This window comes from Oryza glaberrima, chromosome 9 (assembly GCF_000147395.1).
Source record: "Oryza glaberrima chromosome 9, OglaRS2, whole genome shotgun sequence".
Taxonomy (NCBI): Eukaryota; Viridiplantae; Streptophyta; class Magnoliopsida; order Poales; family Poaceae; genus Oryza; species Oryza glaberrima.
Genome location: NC_068334.1, coordinates 12,296,366 through 12,317,505, shown reverse-complemented (window position 1 = coordinate 12,317,505; position 21,140 = coordinate 12,296,366). Strand labels below are relative to the sequence as shown.

The following is a 21,140-nucleotide window of genomic DNA, read 5'->3' as shown; positions in this document are numbered from 1 at the left end:
TTTTGGATTCCTTGCGCGCGAGCTTTCTTGTGAGTTCACCCTCGAGCAAGCCGGCCGAAGTTGCGTTGACGACGGATGCTTCGGTTATATCCTGCACTTGGCACCGTGCTTGCGAGAATCGGCGCATGTATTCCCTTGTCGATTCCCCCGGCCTTTGGCAAATGCCCAAAAGGTCTTGGTGAGTTTTCGGCTCCTCATAAGTACCTCGAAAGTTAAGGACGAAAACGCTGTGCAATTGCTCCAATGAGTAAAGCTATTAACAGGCAGATTGAAGTACCAAGATCGGGCTATGCCATCGAGTGCGAGGCGAATTACCTTTGCCTTAGTGTTCTCATCGCCGTGAGCCGCCTCAATTGCGGACTCGTAGATGGACAGGAACTCTTTCGGATCCGTTTCACCCGAATACCTTGGGACTGGAGGGAACTTGAACTGGGGTGGGATGGGGTGACTTTTGATTCCCCAGCTGAGGGGCAAACCCTTTTCGCCACCTGGCTTGGTTGTAGCCCCTTGTTGGGAAGGCCAGTTCAGTTGTGGGTACGGAGGCGTGAATAGCGAAGCTACAGCTTGCACTTGAGGTTGAGCCGTAGATTGATGTCCCATGCCGAACATCACTGCCCGATTCTGCTGGTCTGTCGAAGTAGCTTGCCTCGCCGTAGCAGGGTCAAACATAGCTTGATTCCAGGCTTGGCTTTGCGGTGGGGCTGTTCCGTACCCATGGGGTACGGCCTATGCGAAAGTCATGGGTGCCTGGGCCGCTGTGCTTGGGTCGAACTATGGCGGTGGGCCTTGAGCTTGACTTAGCAAAGCGAACTGGCTGGACAGCTGTCCCGTCGAAGCACCTTGACTTGGGCCTCCCTCGGCCGTGGCCGGAGATGAATTTCTTGGTATATTGTTGTGGGGTTGATTGAGTTGTTGCAAGAAGGCTTGAAACTGCGCTTGCAAGGTCGAAGCTGCTTCCATCATAGCTTGCGGCGTCACGCCGAAAAGCGTGGTAGCAGGCTTCGGGTATTGGGCTTGAGGTGCCGCCGGGCGAACCGGTGCCGGGATCATTTGAGGCGTTGGACGCGCGGCAACGGCCGGGGCGGGCTTGGCGAAGTACACCGACGCCTGCATAGCGTATGGAGAAAGAACTTGGGGCTGAGCGTAGAACTGTTGGGTGTAAGCCTTGGCTTGTCTTGCTGCTTCGTACGCTTGTTGCTGCTCTTGCATCTGGCGAAGCGTGTCTTGGAGTTTTGTCATATTCTGACGCATGGCCTCCATGTCAGCTTCGGCTTGTGCTTCAAGGTTGGCGTTGGCTTGCGAGGTGGTGATCGCTGTTGATGTCGAAGCTGGTTGTGCGAAAACGGCGGTCGAAGGGCCCCCCGCTACTTGGGATGAAAAGATTACGTCGGCCTTCGCCGCTGCTTCCGCTTTCACCGCTTCCGCCTCAATCGAAGATGTGGGCGCCGAAGACGGGAGAGTTGGTGCCACCGGAGTTGGTACCGTTCCGGCTTCGCCCGCGGAGGCCGAAGGCTCTGCTCCCTCTTCGGGTAACATCTCGTCTTCGACGTCACCTTCCTTTCGCCTGACAACTCTCTCCTTGACGGTTTTCTTCGGTGGCATCAGTGGTTTCGCTCGGAGGTCCCCACGGTCGGCGCCAGCTGTTGTCGAATGGACAACTGCGTCACGCCGAAAGGCGTGGTTCTCTCAACAGTGGTTGGAAATAAAGACAATTGTATTGCTTTGTAAAATTTTTTGGATCCCCCCATTACAAGGCCTAAGGGGGCTATTTATAGCCCTATTACAGGTTCCTTCCTTTAGGGTTTAGGTTTTACAAGGCAATTTACATGGCTACCCTTATGATAGGAACATTATTGGGGGTACACAGTGTCCTTTACATGTATGGGCCCTTATTGGGCTTAGATGGCTTGGCCCATTCATCCGGCGAATCCTCCTCGAGAGTGTAACGGCCCGCTAGGCCTCCTCGCGGTGGGGTTCGGCGCTCGGCGAAGCCCGTGTCTCCGTGCTAAGGCTTTCGCCTCACCATCTTCGCCCGCGGAGCCCTTCGACAAGGTCTTTGCCTGGCGAAGCCCGCGTTAACCCGAGCCACAGCCTTCGCCCGTACGGTTTCCTCTTCGGCCTTGGCCCTTTGCTTTCGGACTGAGCCTTATCGCCTGAGCGGGTGGTTTCGGCAGGTCTGGCCGAAGGCACTTTGTGGTATACCTCCAACAATATACATAAAAGAATATTAACACGAGAGTATTTATATTGGCATATAAAACATAAAATATATTTTTTTGAAGTTAATACGTGCAAAATGAAAAATCTTGAAATATACACACTGTTATATTAAGCAAGGAGGCTGCATAAAAAATTTCATATTTATTCAAAACTTCTAGTAAGTTCGTCAACTGTAACCTCTTGTAAGTCTTGAAGAGCATTTTAGGTATTTTTTAAAAGTATCCACCCCTAATGGTATATTGTAGAAAAAATTGACAAAGTCAGTGGCATATTATAAGGAAAGACAAAGTTGATGACAAATCATCGAACTAGACTAAACTCAGTGACATAGAATGGATTCTATGTTTTATCGCTCATCTCTTGATCTAACTGTAGTTTTCTTGTGTGTAGGTCTAGATTATTTGCATAAGGGTTGCAACCTGCCAATAATTCATGGGGATGTAAAGACAAATAACATTCTCTTGGGTCGGAATTTAAAAGCAAAAATAGCAGATTTTGGGCTTTGAAAAACCTACCATAGCGACTCCCAGACTCACATATCAGCCACTGCAGCAGGATCTATGGGCTACATTGACCCTGAGTATGAGCTTCTTTGTACGCAATTAATGCTAATTTTGTGCTGTGTTTCATATATATTAATGATTCTATTCAATTTTATCCTTAATCACTTGGTGCAATCATTGTGTTTAACAATGTGGGCCATTTTTAGGTACTACATCACCGGTAGGCTCACTGAGAGTAGTGACGTCTTTAGCTTCGGTGTTGTTTTACTAGAGGTAACTAGTGGTAAACCTCCCATAATACCTGAAAATGGCCACATTATTGAACGTGTGAGGCAGAAGATGGTCACCGGTAACATCAACTCAGTTGCCGATGCACGTCTTGGAGGTTCTTATAACATCAACTCCATGTGGAAGGTTCTAGATGCTGCCATGATGTGCACAGCAGATAGCTGCTCAAAGGCCAATGATGTCGGTCGTGGTCATGCAATTGAAGGAAAGTCTGGAATTGGAGGAAGCTCATGGGGACATGGGCGACATGGAAAATGTAGCAAGAGATAACAAGTCTTTGATGTCCATGTTCGGTCCATCGCCAAGATGAAGAATTAACCATTGATAACTAGCTTTGGGACATATAGTGGGTTCTCTGCTTCAAGTCTAAAATAAAAAAAACTGGTTTGCATAGATGATTTGTTTTGTGTTAAGACACAATAATTTATACAGTTTGTATTCGTGACAGAGCTGACAGTAAGCTGTTTGTTTCAATGTGCAACAGTAAGCTATTCGTGAGAGTAGATCAGCCAAATGCTGAGAAGGTGGTTGTTTACAACCAAAGATTATGTACTAGAATCCTCTGCCATTTTATAATTTGATCGAAATGTTCCACAGCCTCATGGATAATTCAGCACAACTGCAAAGGGCAGCACCTCATGACAGAGCTGAGGAGCATGTCAGGACTCGACCATCAAGCAAGAACGAATGATCTCGTTATTCCCGTTTCCTTTTTTTTTTTTGGGGGGGGGGGGGGGGGGGGGGGGGGAGGGGTGGTTTCTCTAATGTGTAAAACCTATGTAGATGTCGTTATTCATACTGCTCCAACGATGCAGTTATGAAACTTACAAATCTAAAAGACATGTTTCGTTGATTTTGGTTAGGCGTAGTTGCATAACACATTGCAAAGTCAAGGTAAGAAGATCTTTACTTAGGTGGATTTCTTCCTAATTCTAATCATGTGAGATAGGATATCTCATAAATTGATTTTTCTGGACGATACCCTTTTTAGGTTGTAGACGGACCATAACTGCTTCTGCCTGCAAAAATCCCTCACACGGGGTGAGTTCAAAGCGCTGCATGCAAAATAACATTTGCATGCGGCCTCTTAAGAGATCCACATATACAAATAGACTAACCTTTTCAGGTGAGCCTCCTTAGTGGCTACATGCGAAAATCAGATTTTCACAAGCGCCTCCTTAAGAGGTCCACTTGGAAAAATCACTGCAAACTAAATATAAAAACGAAATCCACTCCACTCCTCCACCTCTCCTCTCTTATCTTCTCCCCAATCTCCCTCTCGTGAGCGCGGCTGGAGCAGCGGGAGGGTCGGCGATTGGTGGCGGGCAGGAGCGACCAACGTCGGGCTGGAGTGGTAGTGAGCTCGGCAATGTGGGATCCAGCGTGGAGGACGGTGGGAGCGGCGGTGGCGGCACACTCGTATTGGGCATCGGTGCCCTCGGCTACGGAATCTAACGTGAGGACGGCGGGCTCGGGCGGCGGTAGCAACGCTCTCGACTAGGGATTCAGCGCGGACGACGGTGGGAGCGGCGGCGGTGCCCTCGGATTGCATGGTGGTGCCCTCGGTTGCAGGATGTGGAGCTCGGCCGCGGGATTTGATACAGAGGACGGCGGGAGCAACGGTGATGGTATCAGGTGACGACGGCGGTGTCCTCGGCTGTGGGGTCTGGCCGGAGTGACAAGCTCGATGGCGAAGGATCTAGCCACGCCGTCCTCGAGAGGGGCGGATCCACCACCCTCATCCACGAAAGGGGTGACCACGACATTGGGTAGCGACAGTGGATCTGACGGCGCCACCCTTGGGATGGGCGGATCAGCCACCCCTGGCCCCGAGAGGGTGTCGACTGCAGTGGGTGGAGTTTGAGGGTAGCGGATCCATCCCCCCTCCCCCCAGCGCGGGTTGATGGGCCTTCTTTATGGCACTAAAAGAGATCTTATGATAGATGACGCTTCATTTACGTTATAAACATTGAATTTTTTGTCATGTTTCATAATATGTGACGCTCACGTGACGAAAATTCATTCGTCACCTATCATGCGTCTCTAATGGCGTTCTATGACGAAAACTTATTTTTTCATTAATCTAGTGACGATCCTTCTGTCATCGTAACTTTGTGATGCTCATATTCGTCATTATCTAGCTAAAAAACGTCATAAAATATCTGATGGCCCATTAAAATCAATGTATTGAGCACTCTGTTTATGGGCTTTAGCCCAATGGCAAGCCCGACTAGATTTTAGCCTGGCCCATCTATGATGTAGCATATTTTCAGCCCAATTCTATTATATCCATTTGCTTTAATATCAAATAATAAATGGGCCAAGTCCATTGCAAAAGCCCATATAGGCCCAAACATTATACCACACTATTTTCAGCCCGTCATATTATATTCATTATATTAGTATCAAATAACAAGTGGGCTAAGCCCAAACATAATAACAACCCATATAGGCCCAACAATCAAACATAATAACAACCCATATAGGCCCAACAATCAAACATAATAACAACCCATATAGCACAAAGGTTTCAGCCCAATTAGCATCCAACACAACCCGACAAACATCCAATACAACACAAAATTTACAACACAGCAAATCAGCAAATCAACTGGTTGGCCACTCGTGGGAAGTGTTTGAACTGTGGCAGGGATAGGAAGTGCTTGAACTGCGGCAGGGACAGGGACAAGAAGTGCTTGAACTGCGGCAGGGCCGGCCTCAGCTTGCTCAGGAACCCCTATATCAAATACACAAAGTGCAACAGATTAGGCACCGATTGACTCATTACATGATAAAATTGTGCACAGCTCAGAACGCGCTATAATGTACGGCTCCATTATCCATTTGCAAACAAGCCTAAATAGAAGAATAGGCATTGAAAAATACCTCAAGTAATGAAGTTTCAGCAATAAATCACATATATGAATCAGGGAGGATAGATATACATAGAATCTGGAAAAAGGAGAGCAAGGATTGATTAGGGACTGCGGAGGATTGAATCAGGAGGAATGTCACTTGCTTCTACTTACCATGCTGCTGCTGCTGCTTGCCTTCCGCCTGCTGCCTGCTGCCTCGCCACTTGCCACGCGCATGTCCCTGCCGCGTAGCCGTGCTGCCGGACACCAGCGCTGGATATGAGAAACACATAAGATTGTTGACAAACAACATACTATATTCAACCATGAAACTACTTTTGAGGTGCTCATAATCCCAGGCGCCCAGCAAACAAACCTAATATTGCATCTTCGATATATTTACAGGATTTGAGCCTTATGAGCTTCTTATTAGATAGAGCTATGGGCTTTGAGCCCAAAAGAGCTTCTGAGAGCTCATGAGCTAGCTAGATCTTGGCTTGTTAAGAAGACACCGACTCGTTTAATTAATTTTACGAGTCGAGTTGAGCCCATAATAAGAAGATGAGAACAAGCTTAGCTTTTACAGTAAGTTTGTAACTGTTAATTGGCATGTTCTTGTCAAAAAAGTTTTTTAAGTGGCCATGTTTAGTAACAGGACTAATCCAGAATGCATATACCTGTAAATATTATTCAGTAAGTAAGTTTTTTCAAGGCAATCATCAGTATGTAAGCTTATTTTTTCTTGGGATGTATGATAAAAGTGGTTATGAAGAACTTTGGAACATAAAGGGGGTAAAGAAAGTTGTGCAGACTCGTATGAAAAAAAAGACAGATTTTTCAAAGAACCTTTTCTCTGAAGCATACTTTGTTGGTCTTCATCTCCATGCTCAGTTACTTGAGCAACCTACTAACCTCGTCAGCATGCAGAGATCCAGAGTTTAGATGAGCCAAGAAATCTGCACAAGAAAAAGGTATCACAATCTTCTTTCATCTGCATGAGAAATAATGCCAAGAGAACTTCCCAGTTTGATCAGTTTGGGAGAACTAATGCAGTTGCCCTCCCTCTGAAGAAAGGTACTCCTATATCTGAACAAATAGGATTTTTAATAGATTTATCCTTGCGATATGCCCTTGATGTGTTTAAACATCTGAATAAATTTTGCTCCATGCATCTGAAATTCTAAATGTCTGATGCTGCAATGTCGTGCTAATTGATGTTGGTACTACTACATTACAGGTTACAAATTACAAGTCTTTGCACTTCTCATTTTTTAAAAAAGAAAAAAAGATAGGAAAAAGAACAGACCTAGACAGGCTGCTGCAAGAGAGGACATGGTGAAGCAGCAGCAGTAATCAGCCGCCGCCGGTGCCGGTGACGCCGAGGTCTGGCTTGCCGTCGTCCTCGCTGCTTGTATGAGGCCAGCTCCAAGAACCCCCGCTGCTTGCTCCTGTAAAGCAGCCTGCGCAGCACCCACCCGAACACAACACGCCCCAGCCATCAACAACCGCCGCCGACGACGAAGTATCAGGGGGAAAGAAACAAGTAGAGAAAAACGGGATGGGCGCACCTGTTGATGAGGCGACGGCGGCTCTCGTCGGAGGAGAGGTCGATGGTGGTGGTGGAGGCGCTGTTCTGCTGGGTGGTGGTGCTGGTGGTGGTGGTGAAACCGAAGAGGACGCGGTGGGGGGGGAGGGAGTCTTGACGAATCCGATGGCAGTGCGGGAAGAGGAGGAGGAGAGGCGCTGGTCGGGGTCGCTCCACCACGGCACCTGGTCGAGCGTCACGGCCGGCTCCACCCGGCCCACGCCCGGCGCCGCCGCCACCGAGGAGGCCGAGGCCGACGCGGCCGTCAGCGAGCGCTGGATCAGAGCCGCGAGCGCGAGGGTTTGGGGAAAGGAGGAACGAGATCTGGACAAAGATTTGGAATCGTGGCTGAGGGAAGTAGCAATTTTGATGCGATTTTACCAGAATAACCCTGGTATCTGGAAACTTATTATACAAGTTACTTGGATAAAATGGTCATTTAACCTGAAAATTTTAAAATACTAAAACTTCGAATCGAATTTTATCATACTAAATGAACTTATGTGAAAAAATTGTCAAAAACAAAGTTGTATAACTTATTGAGATCTACCAATTTTATTTTGGTTATTTCTCCGTATGAGTTTGATTGACCAATATAAAATTCGAATTTTAAAATATAAGAAATTCAAATATTTTTTTTCAGGTAGTTAATGATTTTAACTGAAAAAGTCATCAACAACAAAGTTGTATAACTTATTAAGATATACAACTTTTGTTTTGGTCATTTTGCTATATGACTTTGTTTCAATAAATTAAATTTGAATTTTAAATTATAACAATCAAACAACATTTTCAAATAATAAATGATTTCAACTGAAAAAGTCATCAACAACAAAATTGTATAGCTCATCAATATCTGCAACTTTTGTTTTGGTCATTTTGCTATATGACTTTGTTTCAATATATTTGAATTTGAATTTCAAATTATGACAACTTCAAACAACATTTTCAAATATTAGATGATTTTAACTGAAAAAGTCATCAGTAACAAAGTTATATAACTTTTATTTTGGTCATTTCTTAATCCAGCAAACTGATAGTAATATTGTTCACAAATTTTACACATCTCTTATGTGGTTTTATAAACTATAAGAGAGATGTAATTTTTGTGAACAATGTTACTATCACTTTATCGGATAAAGAAATGATCAAAATATAAGTTATAGATATTGATGAGTTATACAACTTTGTTGTTGACAACATTTTAAGTTGAAATCATCTAGTACTTGAAAATGTTGTTTGAAGTTGTCATAATTTGAAATTCAAATTTAAATTATTGAAACAAAGTCAAATAGCAAAATGATCAAAACAAAAGTTGTAGATATTGATAAGTTATACAACTTTGTTGTTGATGACATTTTCAGTTGAACTCATTTAGTATTTGAAAATATTGTTTGTAGTTGTTATAATTTGAAATTCAAATTTTATATAGGTCAATCAAACCCAAATGGAGAAATAACCAAAATAAAATTGGTAGATCTTAATAAGTTATACAACCTTGTTTTTGACAACTTTTTCACATAAGTTCATTTAGTATGATAAAATTCGATTTGAAATTTTAATAGTTTGAAATTAATTGAGAGGAGAGAGCCAAAATGAACTTCTGGTTGGAGGGAGGAGGGGAAGGGGCAGCTTGGCTGCTGGGCCGGCAAGTTGAGTGGCGCGGCCCATGGAGGAGTAGAGGAGGCCTTCACGGCTCGGGCCGAGGTGGGCCGAGGGAGAAAGGAGGGAGAGGGAAAAAGGCCGAGCGGGCTGGCGGGGATTTGAATAAGACTTTGGGACGGATTCGGCCCAAATGACAAAGGAGGGTTTGTTTTTAGTTTTTATTTTTAATAAACTCTATTAATTGTTTTTCTCTTAATAAATATTTCGGTGCTCTGAAAATTCAAGTAAACATCCAGGACATATTTTAGACCGATGAGAATTTATGAAAAATACTTTGTGCCACATTCAAATTTTTTCTTGCACGTATTTTAGTGTTTGCCATTTTCTTTTAGGATTTTACTTAATTATATTATTCATTTTAGAGAATAATTTTTAATTTGGGTGAATTTATCCGGATGTGACAATTATTTTAGGGCGTTACAAAGGGCAGTTCAAGCATTCATCATTTTAAAAAGAAAAAAACTTATGATAAACCAGCATTGTTAGGAACTTGTGACGTTTGTTGGTAGGTCTCTTATGACAAAATAATATTCGTCACAATGCACCATTAGACTAGTTTATGACGATCTGTATTTGATCTTAGTGACGACCACCCTATTTTTGTCACTAACCAGCACCACCCCCTATCAAACGTCATAAAACGAAATGGCATAGTGACAAAAAGCACCGTCGTCACGAGGAATTCGTCATAGAAGATCACATTTCTTGTAGTGTGGATGGGCAATAAAATTTACTTTCAATTCTGACAAAGCTACGTAGCAAGGTAGTACATGGTCAGGACTATACTAGCCAATTTTTGCGTGAGTTGCTTAGGTTTGTGAACTTCTTCCCCTTCATGCTTATTATTCTCTTTATATTCGAGGAATATCTAGACGGTACCTTGATGCTCTCAGGCATTCAAACATACTTTCCTTCTCTTCCTTGCTCAGGGTGTAGCTAGCTGGACTCAAGTAATGGCTTCCTTTCTTCTTCGGTTCCGAATGATGGCCCTCGCGTTGTTCCTTATGCTTGAGATCATTATGTGCTTCAAATGTATCTTTCGACTTCCTATATACACCTAAAGCCCAGCAGGTTGACGCAAAGGTTCTTAGTGAGGTGCATCACATCGATTGCGTGATGGGCGTCCAAGACTTCCCAATAGGGTAACTCTCAAAAAATAGACTTCTTCCACATCGCCGCGTGACTATCTTCGCTCTCTATAGGTTGGCTGCCAAGTCCCTTTCCAAATACTACTTTCAGATCTTTCACCATAGGAAACACGACTTTTCCATTGCGATGTTTAGGCTTAGTACGATGGTCTGCCTTCTATTCGAAGTGCCTGCCTTTCTTCCGTATAGAGTGGCTTGCAAAAAGGAATCGACAATGGCCCATGTGCATAACTTTCCTACAATGTTTTAGATATGTACTTTTAGTTTCATCCATGCAGTGGGTGTGTTAACAATGGAATTTTGCATTAGATTCAGAAAAGAAGGAACAAGATCAAAGTGGATTTGATGAAGGAGCAAGTTGTATTTGAGGTCTGACTCAACATCTACTGGGCATCGTATCGGCTGGAGACAGAATAAAAGTTTGGCTTAGCCGATATGGCAAGTGGTCGATAGGATATAAATTGGGCACGGTTTGGGGCTAGATTGGAATAACCGTCATTGCCAATTAGAGATAGGATATTTATGTCAATTTGTTAGAGATTTGGTAAGAGACCACCATATGGTCTTGTTTGTATCTTATCTTTAGGAAAGTTTGAGTCGTGTCTATCATGGACTAAGTTTGTACTTGGGGTATAAATATGAACCCCAAACCATTTTAATAAGGGAAACAATCCAATACAACTTCGGCGCATCATCATCCTTTTTTGTTCTACTTTTCGTCAAGTTCTCTTGACAAGAGGTAACTCGTCTCGATGGCTTGCGCTATCGGGGTTACTATGTCGTTTTAGATGTTTTAGTCCTTTTATCATAACCATCTGCTATCATATGTCTTAGTTAATCTAGTCTTAGTATCTTAATTGAACTCTATCGGCTGGTACTCGTTTTAGGGTTCTTGCTGGTATTGGCTAAATCGTTTTACTATATTAGATTAACTAAGGCATTGTCACACCCGAAGTTTTTCCCCCTTTCCCTTAGTTTCTAAATCATTGCTAAATCGTCTATAGAAAAAACTCTGTTAACCAGGAGGAAACCTTAAATAACAATGTGTTTAATAATCAAAATTGTCGGGGAGAATTTTTTTTCGAATTCTCTTTGCTTGAAATCACTAACAGGATGTTCAGTGAAATATTCAGAGTAGAGGAAGTACTAATGTTAATTTAAAATGTCAGGAGTTGAATTAATAATTCCTTCCCCTCTCTCCTTTGGTCGTGAACCGCCCCCGGTTCACTCTCCCTGTTCGTGGTACGCTGTATCCGCCAATCCCGTTGCTGCCGCGGTTTCGTTTTGTATAACGAGCCGAGTCCTATTCTTTCTCGGGTCCCATTCCCTTTTCCTTTCCCGAAACGGCAAAGCATCTATTTATTTTTCCTTTCCCTTTTTGGTACCCTATTCTATTAAGTTTTTCCCCTTCTCCCTCTCCCCTAGCCGCCGCACACCACCTCCTACTCCCCATGTCATGCGCGCCACCTCCTCTCTCCCAATCCGACTCCCCTTCTCTCTCCTTTGCCGAGTAAATTAAGGCCCACCTAATCCATCTTAATTCCCCCTATATAATTATTCATACCCCTCTATTTTTCCTATTTTTCCCTCGGTTGTGAAACCCTAGCTGACCCTAGTCGCCGCTGCCGCCTTGTTGCCGCGCCGCTGCTAGCTGTCGCCGGTGAGCTCCCATTCGATTCCCTCGGCATGGTTGTTTCCGTAGTTTCCGCTTGATCCGTCTAACCTAATTAATCTTGCTTTGATCTAGCGTCGCCGTCTCTCCGTGTGTTGCCGCCGGACCGTCGTCACTGTCTCCTCCTCTCCGATCATCTTGGTTTGGTGAGGCTCCTAACCGTGATCTCCTGGTTTAGGTTTTAATTTTCTTAGCGTTGTTATTGTAACCCTAATCATGTCGCTCCCAAGCCTTGCCACCGCCTAGCGTCGCTGCTGCCGCAGCCGTGCGCCGCCAGCCATGCCGCCACTGCCGGGTGCCGTGCGTCGCCGTTGCCGTGTGCCGCCCTACCGCGCCAGCCGCCGCTGCTGCCGCCCACTGCTGAGTGCTGCAGCCGAGCGCCGCCGCCGCTGTCCTGCGTCGCTGTCGCTGCCTAGCCACTGCTTGTCGCTCGGTAGTTGAGTTGCCTAGCTGCAGTCGTAAACCCGAGTCTCTACCGGCCTATTGTTTGCCGTACCGGGCCATTGCCGCAAACCAAGTTAAGTCTACTGGTCATGTCGCAGCCATTCGCTAGCCGCTAATCGTTCGTTCGCACGAAGTATAGTCCAAAGCCTCGTTCGTTCGGTCATCCCGAGTCGTTCTTTAGTAATAGAGTCATTCTAAGCCACCGGTTCCGTTCGTTGGTTTGGTTGACCGTTTGAGTGGTCCCATGTCACGGTGGGTTGACTCGTTGAGTTGATAACCCATGGGGCTTGATTAATGTTGTTATATTTCCATTGATCTATTTCGCCTTTGGGCATCAATATGTAATAATTAATAAGGTTTTTCGGTTAATAGTAATTACACAGCTCATATTCTAAAATTCATATCTAAATTATCCAAGCTCCGTTTTAACCCATTCAAGTTGCAGTGAATTCTTTAAAAAGTATAGAATCCATTAAAATTGGTTTCTTTTGCTGTTTCAATAGACTTATTGGATGTATATTATTGTATGCTTTGTTTGTCGTTTAGATTCTGGCAGTTCCGATGCTCCAGTTTATTTCGAAGTGGTTGCCGAGGTTCCGTCAGCTCAAGAGCAAGGCAAGTCATACATACAACATTGATCATGTTGAACCTATTTTATAAAATCCCCTGATTTCTATTAAATCGCATTGTGTTTAGAATGTCATGTGTGATGGATACCTATCGTACGCAGCCTGTTGATACCTTATGCCATTGATAGCTTGGGATATAATTGATTAGATGATTGGTTTAGGGATGCTTAGACCAATTAGCTCACAATGGGATTCATTATAATTTAGTCCTTAATTATATGATGATGTACCACCATGGTTATGGTTTAATTAAACTAAAATATGCTTTAATGGTGGGTTGTGGGTGTATGGTTTTGGAAAGTCGTGCCCATGACAATTATGGACCGGTTCTCGGGAATCCCTGGAAGATATAATCGTACTTACCACAGGCCAGCGTGGGCTCCAGGCTAAATCTAGAGTACAACTTAACCTAGCTGACATACCATGGCAAGGGTAGAGGCGATGGTGCAGTTTGGACTTGGCTCTGGTCTCTGCTGTTTTCGGATTTACCTAGGCACGAGAGGGGACTGCCGGGCTTTTCTAAAAAGGAGGGGGTGAAACCTAAGGTGGTTATGTTCGGTTAGGGAGGGTTATATGAAGGGTTTTGTCACGATGTCCCCCGTTGCAGTATCACGGTGGTACTTCGGGGCATGGTAACATGTGTGGAATCGTGTCTTATGGGTAAAGTTGTACACCTCTGATCAGAGTTAAAACTATTCGAATAGCCGTGCCCGCAGTTATTGGGCGGTCAACCAGCTCACCATGAGTAGTCTCATCTTTAAATAATATGACTTAATGAACTGGTGTAGTTCAGGTGGTTTGGTTGGGCCTGTTGCAACGTGGTTTAGTGTTGGGTAGTGATATTTAATATTGCTTAATTACAATTATTGTTTTACTGTATTCAAATTATGGTTTATAAATGCTGCTTTTATTGCAAATATCATATAACCATTCCTTTGTGAATATCTTGCATCATACCTTCCCGTTGGTGTGACTTGTTGAGTACGGTGGTTGGTACTCAGTCTTGCTTTATTTTTCCCAACCCCAGAGGCAGAGAGTGGCTGAGATGGTGAGTTCTATGAGGATTGAGCTTGTTCCGGACGTTGAGGATGCCTGTGGTTTACGGAAGATGCTACGCTTTTTGTCGTGAAGATTAAGTTTAGGTTATTTTTTTATTTCTGTTGTGTATCAACTTGTCGTTTGTGTACCCTGGCTGGTCCTGGACAGAGATTATAATAAACATTCTGCTTGAAATTCGGGTAGTGAATTTCTGAGCGTGACATGTAGCTATCATCTTGAAAAGTAATTAATTCCTTAATTGTTTAGACTTTAGGTTTCTTTACCTACTTTGAGATGCATCATCCCTAGTCTTGTCTAGAACCCTAGAAACTAACCTGAAATTAATTATAATTAGAGATAGTATCAGAGTCTTACCTAATATACATGCTACTTTTACATGTTTTATGTGTATTTGCCACTTATATAGATAGATCACCATATATAAATACATCAAGTCTAGATCAATAATCAGCTAGGTTATCAAACCTGGTAATTGATCTATATTTGATATATTTCTATAAATTTATTTGTTTATATAAGTTTGTACTAGACTATTAGTTAGTCCATTATCTTTATTTACCTATCTTGCTCTAAATATTGTTCCATCGGCTATTCTCATGATATCGTCTTAAATCTATATTATCAAACTAAGCAGATAATATTTAGGGTTTTATATTCATTGATCTACTCAGTCTATAGCCGATTTGGTCTAACCACATCGGCTGAGACCATCAATGATACGTCATCGGCCTATCGACCAATCGGCTATCGGCTAACTCACATTGTTTCTTGTTTCCTTGCTGGTTGCAGGATGAAACCAGCTGGCACGCCCTTGGAGCACTCGAGGAAAGCCTTGGACCTGCACTGGAGTTAGGCAGATCTCACAGGCCGCCGTGTTTTCCGTCAACAAGGTACAAGCCTTATACCCCGTGTTTGACTGTTCGGATAGGTTGCTAACTGCAGGCCAATCGTTAATGGTAACGAACAACAACGCTTGTAGGTTGAATTGCTTCTGTTTGACCTCATCCCACATGAGGACACATTCTTTCTTCCACAGCAGTTTCGGATCGTCAACCAATGGTCTTAGGTACTCATCAGGCCAGGTGCTATGGCTGTTGCTCATCTCTTCCAAATAGATTCATGTCATCCATACTTAAACCGAACCTTACGTTTCATGCATCCTCTCCGAAGTCTTCAAATGTTCCGTCGGTGGGGTGTCTCAGCACCCTGTCTTGTTAACATTATTTTGCATGCCAGCGCATCATTCTAGCATGTGCTTTGTTCCTGAACCAACGCCCGAGCCATGGTATTATAGGGAAATACCACATCACCATAGCAAGAACTCACTTCTTCGAAGGATGTCTGTTAACATCACCTGGATCATCTCGTCTAATCTTGTATCGTAGTGCTTTACAAACCAGACATGCTTCTAGGTTCTCGTACTCCTCACCGCGATAGAGGATACAATTGTTCGGACATACGTGTATCTTCTGTACTTCCAGTCCAAGAGGGAAGACTACCTTCTTAGCTTCGTACGTTGTTTCGGACAATTCGTTTCCCTCAGGAAGAATGTTCTTTACGAGCTTCAATAACTCGCCAAATGCCTAGTCACTCAGACCAATTTTGGCATTCCATTGCAAGAATTCCAGCGTAGTACAACGATGTTTTGTGGTCCGCTAACATACGCTCTAATTTTATGCCTTGTGTGGTACCCAACTTTTTGTGCCCCTATTCGCAACCTGGGTACAACGATGTTTGGTCCGCTGACATGCGCTCTAGTTTCTGCATCTCCTTTTCACTTTTGCAGTCCTCCTTTACGTCATGCAACATCTGACCAAGATCATCCGCACCGTCGTTGTCTTCAACATCCTCGTTGTTAACGACCAAATTTGTAATATCAGTATCGGAGATGAAGACTAGATTGAAGCGGAATCGAAGATGAAGATTGTCGCGGAAACAGAGTAAGAATCGGCTGGAGTCCGGATCGGCTACGATTGGATCGGCTGAGTTGGAGTCAGACTTGGTTAGATGATGCAGCCGATTCTGACAATACGACTTGGTGCACAACATCGGGTTGGGTTGAAGTGCTTCAAGATGATTGCCACGCATGGATGGAGTCCTGGGAAGGCAATTGTATCTACTAATTAGGACATTTTATGTAATTTCATTAGAGATATGCTTGGGCAAAAGTCTGCTGTAAAGACTTGTGGTATCTTAGAGTTTGTTAGAGATAAGAGTCGTGTCCGGTATGGGAATGTTTTGTAATTCTCGGGTATAAATTGCCCCGAACCCCATGTAATCAAACTAACACACGTTCAATACAATTTCGGCGCATCGCCACCCTTTTTGCTTTCGTTTTATTTCGGCGAGTTCTTGCTTTCGGGTTGAGCTGCATCGGTTTCGATCTTCAACAAGAGGTAAAACTTGTTATGGCGGCTTGCGTTCTCGGGATTAGTGCTTCCATCTTTATGACACTCTAATCTTGTTTATGTAATTCATCGAGTTATCATATATCTTATATAATCTTCGATAATATCGTCATCTAACCTACAATCGGCTAACATCTGTTAATAGAAGGCGTCCGATTAGGTTAAATAGCGACGTTAGCTTGGATTATATAAGATATCCACCACTCTATGAAACATCCAACGACTTGATTGTCTAGATATTGCTCTTCTTTTCATACTTAATGCTGCATCAGTTGAGTTTGATCTATTAAGTCGTGCTTAGAATTTCAATCTCTAGCCTGTCTTCTGGTTGCCGATTAGGGTAGTATCGGGGTTTCAGCCGATCTTACCTGGTTTAACTATATTTGCTTTATGTGCTTTACTGACATGTTAAATCTGCCCTTTATGTCAAGATCTTATTGCATTTAAGTATATTAGGCTTCTGTTTGGTATATTCTACTTGCGTTAATATCTTAATATAGAGTGGTATCGGAGTATTATCCGATACATACTAGATCTATTTGATCGGCTATGCTATGAACATATATAATCTTGTTGTTAGTACATATTTCGATCTAAGTGATTTATACTGTCTCGGCATGGCTACCGATCTATCCCAATCACTTGATTTAAGTATATATCGACGTCAGGATTATATATTGGTGATATCTACAGCCGATCGAGTAGATGTAGTTCTTTCATATTTATTAAGGACTGCCGATCGATTCATATATGACATCGGCCAAAAGATAAATGATATGTCATCGGCACTCAGCCGATCGGCTATCGTTTGTGGATTTAACTACGGTTTCTTTGTCTTTGTTTCTTGTTGATTTCAGGGTCAAATCAACTGGCACGCTAGCATACCCGAAGGCGAGTTTTGGACTTGCACTGGAGTTAAGCAGATCTCCCAGGCCTCGTGTTTTTCATCAACACGCTTTTGGCACGCCTGGTGGGACCGATTAGAAGTCAGAATCACAATAGCAGTTTTTCCCCATGGCCCAGAAACCACCAGCATCGCCGTCATCGGCTGGTGAGCCTGGCTCCGTCAAAGCTAAGATCCTTAAGCTGGGTCTGTCTGAGGTTGATGAGAGCAACATTGTGTCAGGGTTATGGATACCACATACCTAATAGTAGTCGATAACATCTCGGCAGGATCCACCACATACCATGTCTTATACGGAAACTGACTTCGGATATGGAGGGAGTTCCGGATAAGGAAAGACAACCAGAGTTCTAAATGGAAACGACAAGGACTACTCGGATTGTATCCATATGGGTTTCCCTAGTTCTACTTGGACAAGGGGACACCTATGGGTATAAATATAAGGCCCCCTAGGAGGAGAGGGGACACGACCACCTCAATCAACAACCACCACAATCTACGGAATAACAGAAGCCACAACAAACAAGCCAACATACGCCAAGACAAGACACCGGATATCGACTTCAGGGATAAGCACGGCTAGTCCCCTACGGTGTCTCCGGATACCGTCAGGAGAGACAAAAGCTCTATCTCTGATCTCGCCGGACACGAACTCGAGGAAAAATGCTACCCTGTTGTCGACTACGAGTCAGAACCTCAGACCGCCACGTCGACAACAGTTAGATAGGCTACCCCAAATATTGTACTGTTGTGATTATGGTGAATAAAAGCAACACCGGCTCCGGCCAACAGGATGTAAGGTTATTACCTGACAATTCAGGGGCTCGAAGCTATATAAAAATCTTCGTCTCCATCTCTTTTACTTCAATCTCGCATATATCCTAGCATCAACGATCCCCATACCATACAAATACTGGAATCGCGACATCAAACGTCGACAGTGGCGCGCCAGGTAGGGGGATTTTGGTGCTTTAGGATTTCGACGAGATGGGTTCAAGAGATGGATTCTCCGATAACAAGCTACTCGATGACTTCGGCTATGGAGAGATCTAACCTGACCAAAGTATGTCTCCCGACGAGATCGAAACCATCATCGTCAACGGTTTTTGATCTACTGAGATCATCCAGTCTCCAAAGATGTCGCTGCCGCCACGGAGAACATCAATTCAATGTTTCCTGCCACGACGTCGTCATCAAATTCTCTGTCGTGTTACAACTGCATCGAATCCGATTATTTCGAGGCCAACTTTCAAATCGTCTATTTGTATAGACATGACCTCTTCTCGGGAACGGAGAGCAGATAACTCACAAGAGAACTACAACTCGTCACCCTGCCTGTCTTACCGTGGACAAGTCGGGTCGACAGACGACGGTGCCCCGACATCAAGCGCAGGCGTGCAGCAGCAGGACAGCCGAAGAGAGCAAGAACCCAGCGGACTGCACTGCCATCTACACGTATACTAGCATGCATGTTGTGGGGCCCATGTAGGCCACCCATACGTGCTAGTTACTGTGTGTCCAGAGGACGAATTCAAATCAGCTACCTAGGCTAATCAAGGTAATTGGTAGGTTAATTAACTTAATTGATCTACTAATTTCGTAGATACATCCGGCATGTATCTACAAAGGTACGCAATATTTTATATGCAATTTATCGTACCTATTCAGGTCATACAGCATTGTCAGATCTATAATTTATTATGTTTACCTAGAGCATGTTTTTTATACAATATTTATTGTGCGAGTGCTTCCGATGTTAGGCCAACCACGGTCTAACGCTGGGGGCTCGCTCTGTTCTCTTTTGTATGAATCATGCTTGTTTACGGTTTACATAATCCCTGATATTTACATCTGCTCGTTATATCCTGATAATACTAGAAGATTTATGCAGTTTTTTGAGTACATACTCGATATTCTCTGCTATATGTCTTGCCTTCTAGAAAATATTTTTCAGGAACAATCGAGCACTCGAGTAGGTTGTGGTCGAGTACACCCCACCATCGAGAACATTCTCGACAAATGCGGAGTTGTCGCGCCCAACCTACCAACGAAGACCGACGACCTATCTCATAGCACCGGCCATGGCTGGACTTCTCAAGAAAAGGTTGTTAACGGATAATTCCTCGCGAACGTCGTCGGCTTGATCACCCGACATGATTGCGAACGGACATCCGGATATGCTATAAGTTGGGTATGTGAGTCATGCTGGCCACATGAGATGTACATGTAATAAACCAACTTTAGCGCCTCCAATGGTGTTCGAGAGATAATTCTACTCGCTCGCTGGTTCTCGAACCAGCACGTAGCAATCTCTCGCACCGTAAACTTCCATTGGTGTTCGAGAGATAATTTTACTCGCTCACTGGTTCTCGAACCAGCACGTAGCAATCTCTCGCACCGCAAACTTCCATTGGTGTTCGAGAGATAATTCTACTCGCTCGCTGGTTCTCGAACCAGCACGTAGCAATCTCTCGCACCGCAAACTTCAATTGGTGTTCGAGAGATAGTTCTACTCGCTCGCTGGTTTCTCCAACCAGCACGTAGCAATCTCTCGCACCGCAACTTACATTGGTGTTCGAGAGATAGTTCTACTCGCCCGCTGGTTCTCCAACCAGCACGTAGCAATCTCTCGCACCGCAACTTACATTGGTGTTCGAGAGATAATTCTACTCGCTTGCTGGTTCTCGAACCAGTACGTAGCGATCTCTCGCACTGCAATTTCAAATGGTCGAGGTACGACTACATCAATAACGCAGCGGTCCTCGCACCATGACTTCAGATGGTTGAGGAACAGCTATGACTGGTTTTCGATCGGCAGCGTAGTGGTCCTCGTACCACGACTCCAAATGATCGAGAGACACCTACTCACTGGTTCTCAACCAGTTAAGCGTAGCGATCTCTCGTACATTTACTTTAAGTGGTCGAGTTACGACTACTACCAGAGGTGTAGCGATCCTCCCACTACCTCTACTCCAACAAAGTTGGTATCAGGTAGACAATATTGCCAAGTGTTTTACCCAGAGATCCCTTACTACGACGACTCCTAGCGTTGAAACCTATCCTCATGTCCCTTTACGCCGTCTTGTCAAGGCCTGCAAGGAACCTAAGGGAACTTCAGCTGAGGATGCCCAGAGCCGATAAGGCCTTGTCGGATCCTGTAGAGACAAAAGACCATGTAAGATCTGGTCGTGTAAGAGTTCTCGCCGTCCGTATTAACCAAGCCGTGTAATCGGAAATTGGGTTTTCCAACTTCACGGCTGGGGGCTAAGATCAGTGCTTGTTCAACCAAGGCAGGTCAAGGGTCCAAGAGCATTCTCCTCCGAGAATGATTCTCTGACGACAAGGCTGGGGGCTAGGGAGAGTGTATAACTCAACAAACTGACTGATCGAAGTCGGTAAGAGAGAAGACGCTCATATACAAAACATTGGTCTGTAAATTTAACTCATTTTCAGTTTTCCATACATATTATAGCATGTCACCCTTTGAGCATTCGCTCGGGGGCTATTTCTATCTAATATTCTTTTCTGAGTATTGATTTCAGGAAAATTCTATTCGACATTGTGGAAGACTCCATGTCTCTATGGTTCTACACCAAGATCGACTAAGGCGAGTACGACAAATGTTGACAAGGCTCCGTCGCAGACTCTGCGCCTTCTCGATCACTCGAGAACGGTTGGTGGATCTCGACAAGGAATACAGAATGAAGAGATGGTGTACCCGCCGAGATAAAATTTCTTGACTTCAATCCAAATTCTCGAT

At 44.1% G+C, this 21,140-nt stretch overlaps 1 long non-coding RNA gene and 1 pseudogene across 2 annotated transcripts; one reads left to right on the top strand and one right to left on the bottom strand.

Annotated features, from left to right (window-relative positions):
• LOC127783746 (receptor-like protein kinase At3g21340) overlaps positions 1-3,321 on the top strand; it is a 42,638-nt pseudogene extending 39,317 nt beyond the window's left edge.
• A 2,073-nt stretch (positions 3,322-5,394) lies between these two features.
• Positions 5,395-7,775, bottom strand: LOC127783872 (uncharacterized). 2 transcript variants are annotated; one of them, XR_008019374.1, is made up of 6 exons: positions 7,435-7,775; positions 7,173-7,326; positions 6,713-6,952; positions 6,041-6,139; positions 5,898-5,963; positions 5,395-5,748 (listed from the first exon to the last, which is right to left on the bottom strand). It is a non-coding gene; the product is annotated as an uncharacterized LOC127783872 (long non-coding RNA). The 2 variants fall into 2 exon arrangements; XR_008019373.1 differs by having other exon boundaries at positions 6,713-6,822.
• Between the last annotated feature and the right edge of the window lie 13,365 nt (positions 7,776-21,140).